Here is a 13,961-nt window from a genome sequence, read left to right as displayed (position 1 = left end):
GTATAAGAAAACAAAATTCCACATGTGCTTACAAATTATATTTGAGTCCGAAGGGGATGAGAAGATCTACCAGCTGAGCTGAAGTGCAAAAATCTCACTCTTCTGTCATTTATATCTCATACACAGATGGATTAGTATAAAACTTGGGCTCTTAAAAGCTTCAGCAGAGTTCTCCTGTCCCGTCAAACTTCAATGTAAAAGAAAAGCCACTGCTGCTGAAGTATTTTCTTTTATTCCTTCCTAGTCACATTAAGTACAACTGAGGTGACCGTAAGTGCTTTGGTGGACAGACTGTATTAAATGCGTTGGATTATGGGATTTTAGCAAGCTGACAGTAAAGGAACAATGGAACATTCTCCTCAAGTGTCTCTCTGTTGGAGGTGGCAGGAAGAAAAGTTGAAATTCATACTATTACAGAAATGCAAAGATCTTTAGCCTCTAAATTCCTTAGTTCAAATTCTGGACATTTTTACTAATTTTTCTTCTGTGAAATGATCTGCATACCTACAATGTACATAACAACCAAGAAGAGGTGACCGTGGTCAAGTAACAGCATCAGGACAAAACACTCTGCTATCTCTCCGACCACCGCCTGTCAATTTGCAGAGACAGGGCTTATTCATGTTTTTTAAGAAAGAGATGAATATGCAGAACAATCTCAAAATCTTTCCAAAAGCCTGGGGGCTGACATCTGCACAGTATTTTCTGGTTTGGGGGCTTGCCAGCTGAAGTAAACACCTTATCTATTCAGTAAAGAGAGTGAGATGCCGACCAAGACGTTCTATCATTGTACCACTTCTCTTCCTCTTACCAAGTTTTCTGGAACTAAGCATTGGGCAGCCAGGCTTGTTACTTTGGACAGAAGGACAGGTAGACTTAATATTCTTCTATCATCTTTCTGAAAAACAAAGCAAAGGAAGCGCTGAGTGAAACAAGGACAAATCCTTTAGAGTCATGCTAAGTGGTAAGGGGGATAACCTTCCCTGCTTAGGTGTCTGTTTTTTCCCTACTTTGGGGGACGTTACATGCAGTGGGAACAGATCTACCTCCATAATGACAAGGTTACACTCCATAATGAGGTTACACAGCTCCTCTCATCACCCTGTCATGGAAGTGTGAGCTCTAGCAGATTAACTGTCAAAAACAGCCTCTTAAATCACATCTTGCCTAAACTGGAAGACAGGGCTACCACAAGAAAGAAGTGTTTCCATCATACACATTGAACACTGCACCCAGTGTAAATGTCTCTGGCCTGAAACCCTTGCCTTATTTCATTTTGCATTTAGGAGCCTACAGCAACCAGATAAACGTCATCATATCTAAGACTTTGAAAAACCAGAGAAAGATCACATTAAGTAAACAGGGAAAGAGGAAGCATCTGTTGTTCCACCTTTACCACATTGCCAGCAGGAGGAAATTTTAAACGAAGCAAAATAAAAAGAGCTGCAAGTTCCACTTTAATAGAGCTATCCAGGACAGTGAGCTGTGAAGAGAGTGGAATGAACACACAGCTTAGACCCCCTGAACAGCACACGAGACTTGCAGACACACCAGCGGGCCGCTCCGCAGAGCCTTTACTTGCAGGCACAACCTGAGTGCTAGGACACTCGTTAAAAAAGCTGTGTCAAAGATGCTTTAAACCCTGTTCCAGGACAGTCTTCAAAGTGTTTTATCAGCTCACCATAAACTGCTAGGAGAAATTATAACCTCAGTCATTCTTCATTCTGGTCTTTGTTACTTACTGTATCCCAGATGTTATCATTCTACATTCATATAGTGACTGCTACTACAGTCTTCAGTTTGTACACCATGTTCCCTCTTTCAAAAACAGGCCAGCACATGCTCCTGGATAACTACATTGGTTCACCATAACTTGAATTATATTAACTTTGTATCATGAAAGTTCTTAATGTTTCCTGCCTTCTCACAGCTCAAAAGTTAGTTTCATTTAGCTCTAAATTTAACAAAACCATTTGCTCCAGCTATGTTATTCTCCTTATGTCACAAACAGCTGCTTCAACCTGGTTAGAAGAAATTTTCATATACAAAATGCAGATTCTTCTTAGAATGGCATGACATTTAGAAATACTAATGAACCTTATATTAGCATACCACCTCCAGAAGTAATGACTCTATGAAGATTGCAAATTTAAGAGTTTATCTAATTTCTTTTTGGCAACACAAAAGAAGACTCTGGATCAGTCATGCCTTAATTTAACGTTAAGAAATCAAAGTACTTTCTTTAGGATTTTGAGAGACATCCTATGTGGCTTTTGAACACCACATATTAATGCAAACACAGTGTAAATCTCAGGATGCATCCCTTATTTTTCTAGATTATTCAGAAATAGCTCTGCGCTCAGTTTCCTTCCAACCTTTTTTCAACTGGAAAGACGTACAGCAGCTGCTGGTCATTTCATAAAATTAATGTCTTACAGAAGACCATCATACAGATGCCTCAAACTTCCAGCTGACAGACTCTAAGGACACAGGTTAGCAGGCTATTCAGTAATCTGTGCCTTTATTCCATCTCCTGTCTCCAGCCACTCCCTTGACACAGTTCTGTCATATTATTCGGTATATTCTGCACCCTTATTTGGTTAGGACTTTTATCTCAGGACAAATGTCTCTAAAGGACACAAAAAGAGTGATACTCACACAGCCAAGTTCAGAGCAAAAAGAAGAGAAGTTTATTTACTTGAGCTCACTTATAGAGATTCTGGACAAGACCAGGGATTGGAGAATAAGGTTGACACCTCTCCACCCCATTGACCAGACTATAAGTCCATCAATTGTCCCTCCTCAGAGAGCTGTTACAGCCTGAAATTTAAGATATAAAGCACTGAAATTTCTTCTGAAAGTATTCAGTTTAGGAGGGGAAAAAAAAGTCTTCCTCGGCTCTGTTCTCAAAACTGCTAAGCAAGATATAGTGCATGGACCCCAATACCTACTCAAATGAATTTCTAAAGGTTTTCATCTAGACCTCTCAACTGATGAAAATAAATAAATTACTTACCATACCCTCACCCCAGTAAGTTATATTGATAAATTCATGCAGTATTTTAGTTTTAGAAAGTTTTTGGGTTTTCTGGTTTCATTACAAGAGCAGCCTGACAGTAAGAGAGCACAAGCTCCTCAGATGCTGTCCTTGAAAAAATGGGCACTTGTTCCTATCAAACCATCTCTGGGGCTTTTGGGTGTGCAGAGATGACTGTACAGATTTGCCTCATTTCCCATCATAGTAGCTGGAAGGCTTGGATTGTTGTAATAGAGGAGACCAAGTAGCAGCCTGCCTCTTCCATGCAGAAAACAAGTGGGGCATTCAAGTAGCACATGCTGTTTTCTTCCTTTGGGGTGATTGGTAAAGTTACAGTGCACTTATGTATATTTAGAAAAACAAGTCTTTGTAAATACTTCTGTTGCCAGTATTATGTTGTAAATACTTCAGAAGAAATATGAGGGGTGTTTGAGATAGGTGTTGGCAGCACTTTTTGTTTAAGTGAGCATAGTTGGAAGTGTCAGTAGCCATCACGTGATGAGGTTCTGTTTTGCAAGTCATCTTCCATCTTACCTGGTTACTTTTCTGTATTGATTTTTGATTTCTTATCATGCACACAGAGAGAGAAGGTGATGCTTCTAGTTAAGGCTAAAAAGACATGAAAATTTATTTGGGTATTGTTGTGGTTTAACCCCAGCTGGCCAACTAAGCCCCTCACAGACATTCACTGACTTCCTTCAGTACATGAGCTTGCCTAGAACTTTCTCAGAAAGTGCAATGGAGATAAAATACTGTTGTCACCAAGTGAAATCCTTGCTTCAGTGCCACCATTACTCAGATATCCTGATTGAACATTGCAGAAAAACTACTCTCCTACCAACACCTTCATGTCCCTTATTGACAGTTCAGATCTTCTGCAAACCTTTGTGAGTAGGCTGACCAACTCCATTTTACATGCTGAGTTTATGTTGGGATTTATGTTATTTGATTCAGTCTTAACCAGCAAAAGTGTTGACTTTAAAGGTACAAAATAAGGACTCACACCCATTAGTTTCAATATTCAAAAGAAGCCTGAGATCATAACAACATTGTTGCTCTGTTGTCATTAATCTTTCTCTGCATTGACAGAACTGTAAAAGTCCCTCCTGACCTGCTCAGCAGGGATGTGAACTAACGGCCTTCCTGCAGGCTGAACAAGGTGTGCCAGTGAGAGGCAGGGCTTTCATAAAGCACTTTGAAGATAATACTATCTGTAATAACACTAACTGTAGCAACTTTTTTTAGTGATTTGATTCCTGAACCTTGGTAATGCCAGTCTTGGCACAGAAAGGCTGTTAGGCATTAGCAATCTTCACCATATACGGATATTGCTACGCAGAAATGCAGAAATAAGCTTTTGGGGCTAAATTTGGTAGATAAAGGGGTGACCCAATTTGGAAGGCTGCAGATGCAGTGCAAGAAATAAGCCAGATTCCGAATCTGAAATAGGAAACCTTTGAAACTGGGGCTGGGGGCAATATATGGGCACCAGAGTGAATCCTTCTCTCCTGCTGTAATTCCAAGTCTGGGAGGCTTGCAGATACTGCTCCCACCTTTTAAGGCTACACAGTTTATAATGTATTCTGTTGTTAGAGACCCAAATCTTACCAGATTAAGCTGGGAGAATTGGGTGCTGCCAAACCTGAGCTTTTTGCCTTTTTGAAGAGGCACAGCTCTATAGTTGATCCCTCCTTGAAGGACTTTTTTTTTTTTTTTTTTTAAACTACGCTCTGTGAACCTTGATACTATGTTGAATTTGATGGCTTCTTAATCTCAACTGTTACCTGGAATCTCCATTACTTAATTATTCAGATATAATAGAAACTGAGAAGTTAATAGTAAACTCAGAAATCAGCTGTCTTGTTAATTATGGTAACAACACACTGGCAGTTGGCAGTGATTAAAACACCCTAGGTCTGGTTTACCTTTTCAAGCCTCGATCATTGTCCATACGGGTTCAGCTCTGCTGTGCTCTCTGCCTTCCCAAGCATATAGAGGAGCACAGCAGATCCTCTGGAAAGGCTGCTGTGAAGCACAGGAAAAGGACTCTGCCTGAGAGCATCACTGTGTACTTTAATGCTCCAAGTTCCTGTGTGACTGGTGGGGAACTCTCTATGCTGCCTGATTCTGAGTAAATTGCCTCTTGAAATAGGAAGTGCTGTTTCTTTTCATCTGTTGAGGTGCAATACAAAGGCCAAATCTCCACCCATTCTGAATATAGCATTCCTTAGGCTCTATCTTATAAAAAGCTGAGGTGTGCTGCAGGAGAACAAGGCATTTCTTCAGCCTCCTCAGAAACATCTCGTGACTAATTGGAAGGATGAAGCTTCTGGTGCTTTGTGGCTTTCTGTTTGTCTGTCTTCTGTGCTTCAATATCTTTGCTGCAGAAGGTACAGTATATAAAGTCTTCTGAAAGAGCTTTCTCTTTTCCTGTTCCTTCCTTTTTTCATCTAAAATTTGTATTTACTATGCTAAAGGAAACAAACAAAGCTTGACAATGAAAAGGAGGATTTGACTTAGAAAAGGACTTAGACTGCAGAATGTGGTAGCATATCAGTGCTTTGGTTTGTACATTAGTGTTTCCTCTGTTGTTGCCTGTAGTACAGTATGATTAATTTTACCTTAATCTGTGTTCTGAAAACTGCTCTTCTGAAAATACTTCCTGTTACATTTTCCCAGTAGATAACCAACCATCCACCAATGTAAAAATAATATAATTTTCTCAGTAGTGCGAAATGTGTTAATGGAAAAAGTTTCTACCCTTATGAAACAAGGGAACATGAATCAGTCAGGTCAACAGAGTATATGAGAAGTCCTTTACAGAACAGTGAAACAGGAGAGAGTAACTCTTCTGACATTCTATCCATCTAAACTTTTTTTGTCCTTTGTTTATTTTTTTGTTGGTTGGGTTTTTTACCACTGATATTCCACACTTCAGTTGTTGTACCTTGAGGCGCTTAGTTACCATTTTGCAGTATTCCAAATTCATGGAGCAGTGAAAATCTTGAAGAGACAGGATTTTCCATCTGTCTGTGGCCACATCTCTGCAGATGTTATTGTGCATTTGCAGAAGGACAGTTCAGTAGAGTTTTTAAATTGAGAGGTGTAATCTAGAGTTACTTGTGCAGCTTTGAGTTTTGATATTGTAAATCTCTGAGACTCACCATGATTTTTCACAAGGTGTATTTTATACAAGATGTAGAAAATAAATGTGAGATAAGGAAAAACAAATAAGCTAAGTGTTCAAAGGTCAGGAACAGCAGACTTGCCATGCTTGATATTTTCTAGAAACCTTCTAAGAATTGCTTTACATGTAAATATGAGCATGGAGAAACATGTGGAAGCTGTTTTTCTAATTGTATAAATCAGCTGCCCAATCTTCTCATTTACTGGAGTCTGTGCTAAATGGTAGAGCTATTTGCCAGAGCAGTGGTACTTGAAGCCCTTCTGCTCCCTTTGCCTTTCCTACTTCTTTTTATTCAGGTTTTTCCATGACCCTAGAGGAAAACTTAAGAAGCAGTGCAAAGGGAGTTGGAGAATTTCTAGATGTGTCTTCAAGATGATAAAGGAAGCCTGTCCAGGAAGGACAGGAGATGGTCATATCAATAAAACACAAATGAGTACCTGCAAGTTCCCGTAATAGTGTTCCCTTTTTGTTGATGTGCATGCTACTTGAGTGAGTCACAAGGTGGGGAGGAAACATGCAAAGGACACTGTTCCTTATCTGTAAATGCGAATGTGAAAGTGTTTGGGTGTGCAAGATAAATGTATTTTGCATGTTAAACATGTTATATCAGAACTAAGTTATGATGATAAGATGGCTCAGCCTCTATCATCAGCCTTGGCTGTAAACTGTGCCTCAGTGATTTCCAGAAACATTGACTTACGTTAGTTTCTGTTGGTGAGGAATCATCTGTCTCTGTCCCTTCTGCTCCACCTCAGCTCCCCTTTATTGTGGCCAGCACATACTATGTCAACTGCAGTCAGCAGCTCCCTTATTTAGCTGTAGTGGGGAGGGAATATTTCAGTGGCTTTTCCTATCCAAAGCAATTTATTCTACACTGCTGTGCATCTGGACGCAGAGATGCTTTTTTTCTGTCGGTAATTTTTTTATGTTTTCTTGAAGTGGTGTAACTATAATTGTATCGCCTGCCAGTGTGACATTTCAAAGGATAAAGAAATCTTCACAATATGTATCTGATGGATCTATGAGTAATGATGGAAAAGAGCAAATAAATTCCTGTTCCACACTAGGGACAAAGCTGTGCAGAGATCTAAAAATCAGTCATGAGAGTCCTTTGTTTTACAGATCTCTCCATACAATGATGCCAGTGATAAATACAGTAAGCAAAATGTCTGTGGACTCTGACACATTTATTGTATATACACAGTTATTTGCATTACCTGTCTCCACTGACAATGTATTACTTTTCATCCTTAGGTCAGAAGGTTAGAAAACGCTGCTGCTCAAAAGTACTCAAAATCAAGAAAAATCCAGATAAAGGTAAAAATGTTTACAGTTTCATTAGATGAATTAGGTAATCACAGCCCTCTGGGTATTTTCCATCTGCAAACTTCAGAATTTTCCATGCAGGTAAATGTTAGCTTCATTGTATCACTGAGAACTTTTCTTTTTCTTGGTATACTAACTGAGTATTTGGATCAGCAAGAAATAAGATCAGAAGAGATTAGAATCCAATTAATGCCCATAGTATAAAACAACCACAAGAAATATGATAAAGTCTGATTAAAGGAGCATCAATGTTCCTCATTGATAAGAACAGTTGCAAAAGTGAAATATTATCCTGGCTTTTCCCTGGTGTATTCCATTACGATTCATCAACCAAAGTGTGATTCTGTAAATTCCCAAAAATTCAACTGTTGAACCCACAGCTCTACCAGGAACAAGAATTAACTGAGATTGAATCTGTCCTAAGTATGTGTGTCTAAAGACTGTGCAAGTAGAAGTACATAATATTCCTGGTTTCAGTGAGACCCTAGTGGAAAAAAAGCTAAACCATGAACAAGTCTAGGATAAAAGGATTAGTATGCTCTTTAGAATCTTAGCATTTTAAGTCTTAATGGTTCAAAACTCAATAAAATGTCTAGCTGATAATTTTTGTTAAACTCTAAAGATAAAGAATTTGATCTAAAATAGTTTATTTCCTATTTCTAGTATTTTAATCATAAAATTACTAATTTGAAGTTCCAAGCAAATTCATTCTAGCTGATAAAATATCTTAAATGCTTTATTACTTTTTTATAATTAGATAACTTAGGTGGAAATCTTTGTATTATTCTACAGTTTTCCTTTAACTGGAGCCTTTCCTTCCTGTCCAGTCTCCCAGTGCTGAATCATGGGCCGTATTTTATAGGCAGAGTCCCACTGGTACCGGGAGCAGTGAACAAACTGCAGAATTATTATGGGTCAGGGGTTTATAGCTGTCTGGGGCTCCTCATTTAATCAGCAGGTGTAGTAGCAAGTGAGGACTTGAGCACTAGCAGGTTCCCAGCTGGCCCACAAGGCCTGGGGAGTGCAGTGCCAGAGGCACACAGGTGGCTCCTGTCACTCCTGAGCTGGATCGCACGTGCTGCTGCCTGCCTGATCCTGTCCCCTTTCCATGTTACTGAGACTTCATGTTGTCAGCACCACTGTTACTATTCAATCTGAGTACTTTCTGCTAGCTGCCAAAATGGGGGGTGTTTCAGGCTTTTTTACATGCAACAGGCATAAAAACTCTCTGATAAAAGTGCTTGCAAAGAGAATGTTCCTTTGAAAGCAGACTGCGGTTTCCTGGGGATGAAGTCCAGTGATGCTGATCTCAGGAAGCAATGGAAGGTACTATGCTGAGGGGGAGAAAGGAGTATAAAGGAAGTCTCCATTAAAACCTGTAAATTCACCACGAAGATCTCCTACAGAGGGAACCTGAAATGGTTTTCCTCTGCTGTAAACACAGTAATACTTTATGATCTTTTCTTGTCCCATTAAACTCTGCCCTGGTTCTCTGAGCATTCCAGTATGCTTACTGTAATCATCTCCTGTCCTTACCTGCGGCCAGACTTTTTTTAGGTCAAAGACTGTTGTTTGTTTCCTTCCATATAGGGTGCATCTTTCTGCCGCAAATGACTTCCACAAACCTGCTTGTATCGAGATGCTTGATCTGAATTGGTTTCTACTCTTACTGAGAGGCAGTTATAAAAGCTTGGGCCTAATGCAGCAACTGCCCAAAGCTGAATTCTTCTGTTTAATGTGCAGTTCTTGACTGAAACTGTCCTATGTTTGGTTTGTCTTGTATTGTTGCTATGAGATTTCTAGCTGACTTGTTCTGTCTTTTTTAGGGGGATACTATTTGCTTTATAGTCTGCAGACGAAGCACAGGGACTGTTTTTCAGCCCTGCTGTGCACTGTTCTTTGTGCTGGGCATGTGCCATGGGCAAGCTGCAAAGCCACTTGGAGACCAGCTCAGTGTGGCTTGAGGAGAGGGTTATGTACAATCATATATAACCACACTGGCTGCTTCTTTTGAAGCAAAACCACTGATTTCCTAAAATGTCGTTCCATCAGAAACAATTGCTGTCCCAGAAAGGAAATGCTTCAAGCCAATGTCAGTCTATGCCTTCTGACCAGGAAACAGGGAGAATGTGATGATAGTAAGGGGAAGATACTGTTTAATGTGTCAATTGCAGAATTCAAGCTCTGGAGAGACAGTGGCACCATCCTGTGTCTATGAAGACCTTTAACTGACTATGGAAACTTCCAGCAGCAGCAAGCTTTCAGTGATTGAGTACTTTCACTAAAGGGAAAATAGGCTGCTGGGAGTCAGTGCCCTCTAGCAACCTGATGAAAAGAAAATAAATTGCCATCACATCCCTGTTAATTTTCATGTCCCTGCTAATCTAAACCTGCCCATACAAAATATCAAAGTTTTGTTCCATTCTCCACACTCCCAATTAAACAAGTCTCTCCATTTTCTCTCTTTCTCATCTTTGTTTTACAGATGTAAGTTTTAAAATGACTCCAATGGAAAAAAAGAAATACTGCAAGCCTTGTCCTCGGCAATTCCATCCAGTGATTCCTGGACCACTTCCACAGCTAAAATGAGCAGACTGAGAGGAGGGTGAAAAGCATCTGCCTACACGCACAACTGGCACTGCTTCACTATCTTGAGGACTCTCCTTTCACAGATAGGACATGAGTGTACATTGCTTTTTGTTTGGGGAAAGGTTTCAATACTGTTTATTCATTCCTTCACTCAGGCACCCTTATTATTATTATTAACCCAGCAGAAAGAGTCAGGCAAAGTTGTCTGGCTGCCACCAGACTTCGTTGGTTGACTATTCCTCTGCAGCAAGAAGGGATTTAGCTCCTCAAGCTAAAGAGAATGAGGAGACCTGGTTGAAGTGATGGCTGAATTGCACTGGTTTGCATTTCTCAATTGCCTAAAAGGTGGTGAAGGGCTGATGCTTTTGTTTCTAGTTATCAGTATACATGCATATTTAACCTTTCCTTTGAATCATTTATTTTACATTAACAAAGGTGGTTTTTGTATGATTATCAGTCATTGATGATTTTTCCTGCAGCCCTTGTGCTCGGTGCTTGCGATCCACTTGGAAGTAGATTTCTACAAATGATAAAAATCTCATCATTTAGAAAGGGCTGAGAAACTAGATAAGTAGGTTGTTAAAACAGTGGTGATGGGTCAGATTCAAGTAAGCTTTTTAATGTCTTCCAAGGGTGCTAAATCTGACTTCACAATCAAAGTGGCCTGGTTTTTAACTTCCTAAAGAGTGTCATCAGGTGGTTATTAAAGAGCATACTGGAAAGATATTAAACCTAATCAGGTTTCATCTGTTCCTCTAAAGCCAGAAGGCAGCTGTTCTTTCAAGACAATGGAGTTGTGTGATTACCTCAATAAACAAAGCTTACTGGAGCATGAAATAAATGCTAAGAATAATACCAAAGGGCTGAATAACAGAGAAAATGAAGCATCCACTGATACTTTAGTCATGCATCTTTTGTCCTTTCCTAACTGTCCTCTGCATTGCTGCTATTTCTCTGCCTGAGGGAGAGTCCTTAAAACTGAATTACTTTGTTGTTCGTTTCCTTCTAGTGAATATGAGGAGGAGTAGAAACCCTTGCTGCTGCTGGGAAAATTGTAGATTGCAAACAGTAATTTTTCTGTCAGTACTCATAGTACTACTCTTTCTCTTAACATAATTGTCAGTATGATAGAAATGGTTTCGGTGCCCTTCACGATTTGGGGGAGTTGAATGGGAGCAGTCAGAGGTCTGTTGTAATGCACACAGGCAAATGCAATTCCAAAAGGTCAAGTTTATGGGCACTTACTCAGGGTCCTGCTCTTACTGGGAATGTTTCTATTGTACTGAGCAATTGAACCTATTTCTGGGTCTTCTGTGTGCTTGCTATTACTTTATTTTCATACTGATTTTGAGATGAGGTAGATCTGACACTCAGCATCCTATTTTTGAAGACCTGACCATGCATAGCATTTTTTATATCAAGGATAAAGGAACTGCCAGTCCTCCTTGCAAGAACTCTGAATCAGGAGGTTGGTGAAGGAGCTGTGTTTCATTGTTAAGTTGCTGGTCAGGGGCCAACATATTTTATTTCTATTGTTTTGTGGAGCTCGCAGAAAGAATATGTAGAATATAAATGACAAGCAAAAAAGCTTTTTTAGTATTGTTTGCAGCAGGGTTTTTTCCTCTGTAAAATATGGCCATGAGTTTACAGCTCTGTATAAAGCATCACTAACAGGTTTGAAGATTCTGTTCTCTAATGTGAGTTTAAGCCCTTTTCTTTTACGTCTGAAAAAAGCTCTGTGATTTTCCTCTTTGCCTTACACCCTCCAAACAGCATGCTCCAAACTGTCCAACTCACCTTCAGGCAAAATGTTCCCTCTGATAACAAAAGCATATGCCCCAGAGACCATTAACACAATTATTACAGAAGTACTCTGGATCTCTGGAGAGATCCCAGGACATAATTTACTGCACTTAAGTATTTTTACTCACTGAATTTCCCAGGCTGGCCTCAATCCCTGGCGGGAGGCTATTCCAGTTAAAGATGCTACTTGTCTAAAGTCCTAGCCCTGGCTGAGCAGACCACAGCAGGAACCTCCCAATAATTTCAGCGTGGATTGTGACTGCTGCCCAAATGCTTTGTTGCTTCATATGGAAGTATCAGAATGTTGTATGTCCTCCTGAAAGTAGTTCCTCAGCAGAGTTTGACTCCTATGTACCAAAGCGTTTCCCAGTGTGGTAGAACAGATTTACCATCTGATCATGGTTCCACTTACAGGCGTTTGTTCTTCCTTTTGTTTTCCTTTCACTTCTACCCATATATACCGGAAGAGAAACATATTTGCTCAGTGACTTTTCAAAATACACAAGCTGTATGCTTATATAAAGTAGTAAATTTATCTTGTCCAAGCTGACAAATGCATTTTTTGTATCTTGTGATTTTGTGTGCATTTGGCTGTCAAGCAAGAAAATTGCATGGCCCTTAAGTTGCAATAAAGATGTTTCTGAAGTGTCTCTATGCCTAACAGAACAGACGTTGACTCCTGGTCTGACCCTGTCAATTAAGTGAGCTAGGTGGCTCCTCACTTTGTTTACAGCTTAATACCACCAGCTAACACCAAATCAGCCTTTTTCATTTGGCACTATGACTGTGAATTGTCAGGAGCACAGGAGAAATGATCCCTGCTGACAGGGAGTGTTGTGTAGAGGTAAGTTTTGGGATCTCTTTTTTTCTAACTGGGTAGTAGGAGAAATAACACTATCTATTCTTTCTACAAAATATTATCCCAAAAGATGTAATGGGGGTTCTTGATGCTGACTTTTCAGCTCTCTAGACTGGCTCACGACTGATGAAAAGACCCATATATCCTCAAGGAATTCAGGATTTTGGCTCTGGAAGTTCTTTTTATCCAAAGTGTGGTCTACAGAGGCAACTTCTTGTGATCCCATTTGCCAAGGAAAACTACAGTCCTCCATGAACAATGTCATCTCAAACAATAAACTCAGGTGCAATATAAAAGCAGAAGGATAAATATTTCCTGTGTAGATACGCAGCTAACTCTTGCCAAAACTGAGCAGCAGACTCATGGTGGCATCAGTATTTATTGGATCAAGTCTGAGGACCTGTTGCCTGACTATTTTGTCCAAAGTTATTGCTAACTAGAGTTTTAGGAAAATATTGTCAGATTGGGGAGGCAGGTCAGATGCATGTGCACTTTTTACTGAAGTTTTTTCTGAGACGAATTTATCCAAAGTTTGTCTCTTTTGTCCCTCTTGTAGTTTGAGGGGAAAACGCACCTACACAGTCCTTTTTACTTCAGGTCAGCCAGTTGTTATTAGATGTAAGCTATTATCTTCATCATAGCTTATTGCTCTGCAGGACTCATTTTTTAATTGCTGTTGGGGAGCAAAGAGAGACCCCCTGATGACAGGAGCAATCCACACATGCTTGTGGTTCCCAGTAGCTTCCATATAAGATTTAGAGCAGCCATTGGATAATCCACCTTGGTTTTGAACACGTAACTATTCCATCATGCTTTATCTTCTCATCTTAGAGCAGGGCTATCAGCACAGAAGGAATTCCCAGAAATTACTTCTGTTTTCAGTGTCTCAGTGGGACCTCTGCTAGAAAAGTTCAGCATTCAGATATGGATTTGTTCACGTTGTCATTCAACCTTTGTGCCAACATCTGTTTGTGTGTTTCAGATGTACTGACTGTGAATATCCTTAAGTGTGAGGGATTTAATTCCACATCTTCAGGCTGATGCTCCACAAGGGAGCTAAGGACAGATTTCGTACAGGATAAGCACCTTACACTCACAATGCCATCTGGTCACGTTATCAGAGGCTCTGAACACGTTATCAGAGAAATCAGGTCACTATG

The 13,961-nt window shown here is 39.9% G+C and overlaps 1 long non-coding RNA gene across 2 annotated transcripts; it reads left to right on the top strand.

Annotated features, from left to right (window-relative positions):
- The first annotated feature begins 4,968 nt into the window (after positions 1-4,968).
- On the top strand, positions 4,969-12,604 carry LOC120755557 (uncharacterized). 2 transcript variants are annotated; one of them, XR_005701817.1, is made up of 3 exons: positions 4,969-5,137; positions 7,479-7,541; positions 10,036-12,604. It is a non-coding gene; the product is annotated as an uncharacterized LOC120755557 (long non-coding RNA). The 2 variants fall into 2 exon arrangements; XR_005701818.2 differs by having other exon boundaries at positions 4,969-5,427.
- Positions 12,605-13,961: the final 1,357 nt, after the last annotated feature.

This window comes from Hirundo rustica, chromosome 8 (assembly GCF_015227805.2).
Source record: "Hirundo rustica isolate bHirRus1 chromosome 8, bHirRus1.pri.v3, whole genome shotgun sequence".
NCBI lineage: Eukaryota > Metazoa > Chordata > Aves > Passeriformes > Hirundinidae > Hirundo > Hirundo rustica.
The sequence above is the reverse complement of the archived record's forward strand: the minus strand, read 5'-3'. Positions and strand labels throughout refer to the sequence as shown.